The sequence below is a fragment of the Anser anser genome (assembly GCF_964211835.1).
Source record: "Anser anser genome assembly, chromosome: 5".
Taxonomy (NCBI): Eukaryota; Metazoa; Chordata; class Aves; order Anseriformes; family Anatidae; genus Anser; species Anser anser.
In genome coordinates this window covers 23,553,427-23,562,089 of record NC_139725.1, presented here as the reverse complement: position 1 = coordinate 23,562,089, position 8,663 = coordinate 23,553,427, and the positions used below count along the sequence as shown (strand labels likewise).

Sequence of the window (8,663 nt, the reverse complement as noted above, 5' to 3'; positions counted from 1 at the left end):
GTCCAGGATGCACTGGACATGCTGGTCTTAGGGCACAAAAATGGGTCAGCCATATGTGCAGTGAATCTACATCAGAGGTGCATCAGACCTACTGTGTCTTTAAAACAGAATTAATTGATGCATGCCCAGAGATTACTTGCTCTGCTTTTTGGACTCCTGACAATCTGACCAGGGCAGCTTTGACACTTGGCAGGAAGTGGAATATTGGAAATACTAAACAAACACACAAAAAGCAAGCATGTTGTAAATGACATCTGAAAAATATAAGTTCAGGCTCTATTTTTGTCATTCAACCCCTTGTATGAGATTGATTTAATAGATAAAATCAGAATCCTGCTTAAAGTGTTTGTGATTGTGCCTGTGTAAACTGGTGGACACTAATTAAATTTTTTTTTTGAAATAAGTATATTTTTGTCTGTTCACTGAAAGCTGAGGGAAGAAAGACAGATATCCAGAGTCAGCAGTGCTCCATGCGATGACATTACTCCTTATTGTATTTGCTTTGCCCCCTTTTAACAGTGGGAGGAAGTCTGTGGAGGGAGAGTTGTTGTTTTACGAGACATCTGTAAAAAAGGATGATACCTTTATTTGCAGTTTGTCAGCATTTTGCAGATTGTGTGTCTGGAGTCTAATTCTATGGTAAAGTTGGTCTCAAGTCACACAGGATTACTTGTTTATTATGGCACAAGATTCATTTCTCAGGGGATCTCATTTCAACTATCACGTAACATGCTGCTTATCTATTGATCTTTTGAACTTTCAGGTCTCTGCATTTGTTCCTCTAATGTGGCTTTGTAGCCAGCTATTAAAGCAGTAATAGCATAGTTTACTGCTGATAGTAGTTGGGTGTCTTCAGTAGTAGACGATATGCCTTAAAGAAACATTAAGTTCTTCCCTTGAATATTTTACTTCTGAAGTTTCTTTAAGAGTTTCTTTAAGAAATCCTAGGTACTGGAAATCAGATGAAAGAACCAAGAGATACTGCCCATGGCTTTGGTTAAATTTTGTTTTAGTAAACATTTCAGGAGTTGAAAAAATAATAAAGTGTGTATGAATTTTGAGTATGAATTCATGTCAATGGAAGTATTCCCAGTAGCATTAAAATCTGGTTCCTGAATCACTAATTAGCTGCCATATGACAATAAAATTTACACAAAACCAAAAAAGCTGATGAAATAAGCTGAATAAACTTTCAAGATAGATTATATATAAACATTTTAAAGGATTATTAAATGCCTTGACTATGGCCTAGTAATTAAAACACACAAATAATTAAAATTAACAATTCATGCTTAATATTTGTATTGCAAAATTTTACACTAATCTGTATTAAATAACAGCAATGTTCTTATTTAATTAAGTCTAGGATGAAAAATCAGCCCTCAGGGTTGTCTAGTAGATCTCAGTCTTTCATTGTTTGATCTAGTTACTAAATCCCAAATGTAAGCTTCAGGATCTGAAAAAAAAAAAGAATAATTGGAAGAAGAGCCTCAGTAGTTATTTTGGGGGGGAAATTTCAGTGTTATTAATTTTATCTCTTTAGAACATGCAAAAAAAAAAGTTTTATTTTTGTGTGTATGGAAACATTATTCATCTAAAGTTATGGGACACCGAATTTCAGTGGGAATTGAGACATTGAGACAGGATTGAACAATTTAGAACAGATCAATTAGACTCAGTAGATGTTTGTCTTTTTAATTAGTAGATTAGTTTCCCAAACAGCTGTTGATTTCTTCCTGCATTTAAGGTATTTTTTTTTTAATTTAGTACATTATTTTCTTACCGAAAGCTTCCTAGAATATAGTCCTTCTCTTTTTACAATCCCTTTGTAGAAAGTATCCTTTCCCCATATTTATGAAATACAGATTATAGTTACAAATCTAGTGTGATAAAAAAAAAAAATTTTTTTGTGCTGCTCATCAAAAATAAACACCATGCAACTGAGCAAGCAGGATGCTAGTCCTGCCATAGCATCCCTGAGATCAGACTGAAGTCATTAGATTCAAGCTTTTGGGCACTGGTGCCCTGAAGTCAAGGGCATCACTTCTGTCTTCGTCTAGCTCTCTGTTGGACTTTTAGAAAGTGATTTCATTGGCTGGTTGAGGGCTAAAAAGGAGTAAATCTGTTTTTTAAAAAAATGTACATGTGAAAACATTTAAGTAGGATATACACAGAGCAAACTGTTCCTGAGTGAATTATTAATTTAGTAAATTTTTCTTACTCCCAAGCCCACATAGATCCTGCCAGGAATATCCATGAATAGATTTCAAATACTTCATTATTTTTAATTTAATTTCAATACTTGCAAGGATGTCATGTGCATAGATCAGACTGCTACAAATTTGCAGACTGCTTGGAATGTGGAAGCCTCTGGCTGTCTCCTAGAGGTTAAGACATTTTTGTGTTCTTCCAGACTTGGTCTGCTTCAGGGGCTGGAGACTCGTCGTCTTAGCAGTCCAGATGGAAGGCACGTCTTGAAGGTAAAAGCCTGACTTTGTCTATCTTGACTGTTTAAAGCCTGTCTTAAATGTGGGGTAAGCTAGTGCAGCCTTGGAGCTTTAAATTTAAGTCCTGCGCTCCTCTTGGAGAAACTTCTGACTGGGCTCCCTCCCCCTTCATTGTTCCTCTCTATCCATATCTTTTCCTCACTCCAGGGTTTGAGAAGTATTCACTGGGAGTTTTTGTCACTGACAATCTTCTCATGGCCAGAGTCAGTTTTTCATATTCTTTTAAGGGTTCCCACCTTCTTACAGAGCAGATATAGGGTCCTAATGTTAGACCTTTACCTATTTGCAATTATGGAGTAGGTAGTAATTACTCATTTCATCTCTGGGGTAATGTTTTTCCAGTTGACACTACTAAAATATGTATGAAAGAAGAATAAAATGTAATGAGCTTTCAGGATGGTTGGGGAGTGCAAGCTCTCACCCACATGGAAGTATGTATCAGATTATTAAAGAGCTCGCTCGCCTTCAATATTTGTAGCTGAAAACCCAAATCCTTTCCTGCATGTTTGCTGAACAATTACTTGGAGTAACAAACACCATCAATGTAAAACTGTGGCTACAAACTGCAGAACTTATCCAAGACCGCTGTCAAGCAGGGTAAGGCAGTGAGATGGAAATAAGGTCTATAGTTTTACAGGGACTCCGAAGAAAAAAATCCCTTCCATGTTATTATTTCTCAAAATGGTTGTATATTCTCACAGAGTAACAGCTTCTTGAAAGGTAATGTTCTCCCCTTTAACACCTTTCTTTAAAAACAAAAGAAAGAAATGATGGGGGCGGGGGGGGAATGCTGGTGAGAAGTTGTGAAATCTTTTTTGTGGTGAAGTATATTGTTGGATAAACCCCTGTGATTGTGGTATTGTTATAGTGCTTATTATTTATTCTATAGAAAGTAGCAGCTCTATATTTACTGAATATATAGTTATGGACTTCAGAACATTTATTTACTTGGATGTCCATAATGGATCTGAATAAACTGCTGTGTAAGCACACATTCAAGCATTTTAAAAAAGTGCATATTGTTTACTTGATTGACCATATACAAAACCATGATAGAAGCACTATTGTTTAGCCAATACTGTTTTGAGGCCATGCCAGACTAATAAGTGAATAGGTATTCATAAGTGTTTCTAAAACATATATCATTTACCTGGTATTAGGAGTGTAGCCTTTCAGAAGTGCTTTAAAGTGTACCTTACTAATGTATTTTCCCAATAGTGATTACAGTTAAACACTTGGGATTTTTTTATCTTTAAGAAAAAGTACCCCTGAAAGTGCCTTGAAAATTTTAAAGGTTTACTGTGAATACAAAAATAGGAACTGCTATATCCAATAAGATGAATGTTGTTGTTATTACTATTAAGAGCAATAGTACAGTAGTGTTTAGAGGCTGCAGGTGATATTAGGGCCCACTCTGGTATACACTGTGCAAATATACAGTTGCAGTTTTTGAGCTGATCTTTACAAATCCTGTTTAGTTAACTGGGTTTCCTAGCACCAAAAGGTTCAGCCTATCTGCTTACATTCACAGCTGAAGATAAAATTTTACATTAAATAGTTCTTAAATATTTCTAAGAATGTTTCACACATGCTAACTTAATTTCTGATGTAGGTCTGCATTACTAATTTTGCAATAATATATGTAAAGATGAACATAATTTCTCCTCAAGAAATTAATCTTCCCTGAAGAAGAAAAATAATTACAGTATATTCATACTTTGACATACTAAAATAGCTTCATATTTACTGAAATTAATTAAGTGCTGATCAGACGGTGGCATTTTCTCATGTTTTCTTATCACCAGATCCTTCCATCTAAATGTTTTTCTGCTCTGGCCCAATGCGAGCATACTGGAATATTGATATTTGGACTTACACATCTCTTCCAATCTTCAGAAAGTTGTATTAGGAATCCCATTGCGTATCTTTTCTTCCTTTTTCTAGTCACAGTTCTTCCTGATGAACCTTAGATGCTGCTTTTATTAGTCACCTCACCTTTTTTTCTTGTGTGTTGCCATCCAGAGTATAAGAAAAGTGATCCCTGCTCTTTCAACAACATACATAAACAGCATAATTTATTCTTTGTTTCAAAATCTCTAGCTGGCCATTTCATTTGGAGACTATAAGTCGCCCAATGCTTTCAAGTATTTGGCCTTTACTGGTGCACTATTTCTTGTATTCTGTACTTGGATTTCATAAATTTTTGTCTAGAGACAACTGAAAATATGACAAACTTGACTTCATCTCCCTTTGTAAGGGTGTGTGTATAGCTTGTATTATTTCTGTTAGAGATACGCCGTTGGTGGTTATCAGCTTTAAGATGATTATAGGTTTTTGGGGCTCATAGTCTCATTTTCTGTGAGAGTATATATATTTCTATTTTCAACCCTTATGTTCAATGTTACAACAGCAAAGCAGGCACAAAATGTCAATGGATTCATAGTTTATTCAATAGAAAAATCATTTTTGCTTAGTTTTGTTTGCGTAAGTTAGAGATAGTCATAGATGTAGACAGGACTCTTCTGTAAATGGAAGTTGCAATGTGGTATTTCCTGATTCTGAAGGGATTTTTGATAGTGACAGTCTTACTTGTACTGGTGTTCTGTATTTCAGCAGAGGTGATCATGCACAGAAGCTGTCATTTGTTGCAGGGACTTTGCTGCATATACAGTTACTGCCGTTAGTTTGGACTAGCATTTCTTTATTGTTTAAGACATTACACAGTCAGATTAAAGGTATGATCATCTTCATGCAGCCTTTAATGAGTGCTACACACTATTAATTTATACTAGTGCTTACCTAGTGTCCTGGAGATTCAGAGGACTAAGATCCTTGAAAGTCATTATCTCTTGGCTACTGTCTATATTTCATGACTTGCAATTTTTTCATTTTCTAATACTTTTATCAGGGGAATGCCCTGATATAGTTTCATATTAATGGAAGACAATAAAGTAAGCACAGAAAGGTGGCAAGTAAGGTACTCTTATCAGCATGACAAGCATTCTTGGATGCTTGTCTGTATTTTTTATTTAATATTCATCACCACAGACTGTTACACAAACCAAGCTTGTGAACAAAAGGGGACAGGTACATTAATCATTAAGTTTTATCCTCACTGGAAAATAACTTATTCATACCAAATTGTTTGTTTATTTTCTGGAAGTCCAGGATAAAGCGTCAAGGGAAAATTTGTATCAGTTCTACTGGATGCATTTAATCTAATTTTATGCCTCAGATTAGAAAATAATTTAGTGTACAGAGAAACACATGTAGCTTTGTTTTATACTGACAGCCATTTTTTGTATGACAGTCGCTGATTTATATCTTTGCTTGTTGAACAATAAGAACTTCTAAAGGTGCAAAATCCAAAACATAAACCTACTTTATGACTTGATTGGGCATTTTTTTAAAAGGTTGTTGGTCTAGAAGTAAATTTGTTAATTATCCTTGGGGATGGTGAACTTGCCTTATGGGAGGCTTGAGTGATGGCAGAGAGCTTATTGGGGGTGTCTTGAGAGCCACTTCCTTGACTTCTCCTGTCTTTCTCCTAAGACATCTTGGCAGTGATGAAATACTGGCAGTTTGTGATGATAGTCTTATGAAATGAAGTTATAGTACACACAGTATGGTTCCCTAGTGTTTTGTTGCTAAGTAGTGCTTGTGCATGTTTAATCCCTTCCTTGAAAATTCCAAAATAGAAAATAGACACCTGGAGGGAAGGAAAACTATTCATCTCCGACCTGAAATATGTTTTCTTACATTGCTAAATAAAGGACTACACAAATTCCCTTATTTACACACCCACATTATGCCAACGTACATGTTAACCTTTACAGTTGGCAGAAATTGGGAGACTGGCTGCCAGTTTCTGTTTTGTATAGATTGATGTAATCAAGCATGGCACTACAGTATGAAATATGTAACAAATGATGTTAGAGTATATATCACAAGACTGCAGTGCAGCATGAAAGTAATATTTCAAAAAGAGAAAGCAGAGAGTTTATCTTGCACTTTGCTTTGTCTCGTGCACTGGGGATTAATTTGGGCCCGCGATTTTGTTTCTTTAGTGACAAAAGTGTCTGCAAGTAATCTGCAAATAATAATTAAAAAAGAGAAGTATAAAGGAAAAACCCTTAAAATGGGGGAAAAAAGAGTTCACGCCATGTGTAGATGTGTATTATACTGGTAGAACTAAAGTAAGGGTGAAGTTCTGCTCCTGCTAGAACCAGTGGGACAAAATACCACTCAGATGCCTTTAATGGGATGCAGGCGTAAAGACAATTTTCCTGAAGACACTTTATACCCATTCTAGTATTCTCACCGCCAGCTAAACAGCTTTACTCCACAGTGCAGATAACTTTTCAGATCTGTCCTTAACACAAGATATTTGAGACAGCCTCTGTTACTAACCTGCTGTAGTGGTGCTAAATTCCAGAGTAAAAGACTCAGCAATCAGTTTAACAAGGTGCTGGCATAAGCACAGTTTCCAGAGCAGAGTAGAAGGAAAGGGAAAAGATATTCCTTGAAAGAAGGAAGCTATTGGCTTAAAAAGTTTGCTTTGTGCTACTGAATTTCCTTTTGCCAGTGAAAATTATTTTACAATATGGGGAAAAGGAAAAATAAAAATTGAAGAGAGGTGGGTATTTCTACCCAGTAAAGAGAACAGAAGAAGCAAAGTTTGGTGCTTAAAAAACAAACAAACAAAACAAAACAAAACAAAAAACATAAAAACAAAGATTGCATTTACAGTAATGTAATGGCTGAATGAGGAGTCTTTGAGACTGTAAAAATGTGCCTTGGAGCTGTTCAACTCTGACAGTCTCGTCTAAGGTTGTACATCCAAAATGTTTTATCCAGCATCCAATGACCATATTCTCAAATCTGATGCAAATGTGGAAGTTGAGATTTAAGAGTGTTTGGATTTAAAGATGATCTTATGTGAAACATTTCTTTAACTCTCATTTGTCATTTTGCTGTTTTCTGGCATGTGAGAGGGACTTCCAAGTATGTTTTACCCAGTGTAGTTTTGTTTCCAGTAATGTTCTTTCTTCCTTGCATGAAGATTTGATTCAGTTATAAGGATGGAAAAGTGAGCTTTAGACTTTAAATGTCAATTTTCCTCTATGGTGTAAAATTGTCATAGTGTAAATAGTAAGCTTTAGTTGACTATTACTCCCAGTTCAGTTTGTGGCCCAGTTACCCTCAGAGGTTTAGGTTTTTCATTTATTCGGTGCTCCTAAAATAGTCATGTTCTGTGACTTCAGCTGTTTCCGGAAAAGACGGATTCCTTTCTTTCCCTAAGCTGTCTCATGCAGCGTGAGCCCGAAGGAGCAAGCAGAAGACAACATGCTTTTGCAATCCATTTTAGAGAGTAGTTGAAATATCTTCCCTGAAATTGGCAGCTATGTGCCGGCCCCTTCCATCTGCAGGCACTGGTACAGTTGGCAGTTTCCACCCTGCAAAATCAATCATGCCCCTTCCAGATTAAAGACCTAAATAATGTTCATGCATTTTAAGAGCATTTTTTAATTTCCTGATATTTATAACAACACTTGGGGAAACTTGACACCGAAATCTGTTTCCCAACTGCATTTGTTTTTCCCTCATGTATGCACACTGATTCGTTATTGCAAGATTGCTCATCAGTGCTGGGCTTTTTTCTGTTTTGAGGTTTTGTTTAGTTTTAAGACAGAGAATTAAAGCACTCATTATCAAAACAAATATATATTTATATATATAAACCCCTTAGTTTTTAGAGGCTCTGAATCAGTGCTAATGACTTCTTTGAGCTTTCCAATACCATGTTTTCAAAAGTCCCTTAAAATGCTAACTCTAGCTCATCTTTTGTTACACATGGTGAGTGAAAAATGAAACTAAAGAAGAAGGTTTTGTGCTGACCTTAGACACATCTGCCAGAGCAGTCACCTCGTATAAGCAACAACACAATGCTCATAGTTGAAAATGCTTTGGAAAGAAAAGAACTAAACTGATTCTAGCCCACGGGATCTTTTTTTTTTCTTTTTTTTTTTTTTCCTCTTTGTTATGATTTGTATACTTTTGCATCAGTAATGTACCACAGGTTGTTGGGATGTGATCAACTTGACCAAGAGAGGAAAATATCTATCTTCCTGTGAAGTGCTTGATCTTCTCCCTGTT

The 8,663-nt window shown here is 35.9% G+C and overlaps 1 long non-coding RNA gene across 1 annotated transcript; it reads left to right on the top strand.

Moving 5' to 3' along the window:
* Positions 1 to 921: 921 nt before the first annotated feature.
* On the top strand, positions 922 to 2,618 carry LOC310900671. Its single transcript, XR_014585332.1, has 3 exons — positions 922 to 948; positions 1,703 to 1,747; positions 2,414 to 2,618. It is a non-coding gene; the product is annotated as an uncharacterized lncRNA (long non-coding RNA).
* Positions 2,619 to 8,663: the final 6,045 nt, after the last annotated feature.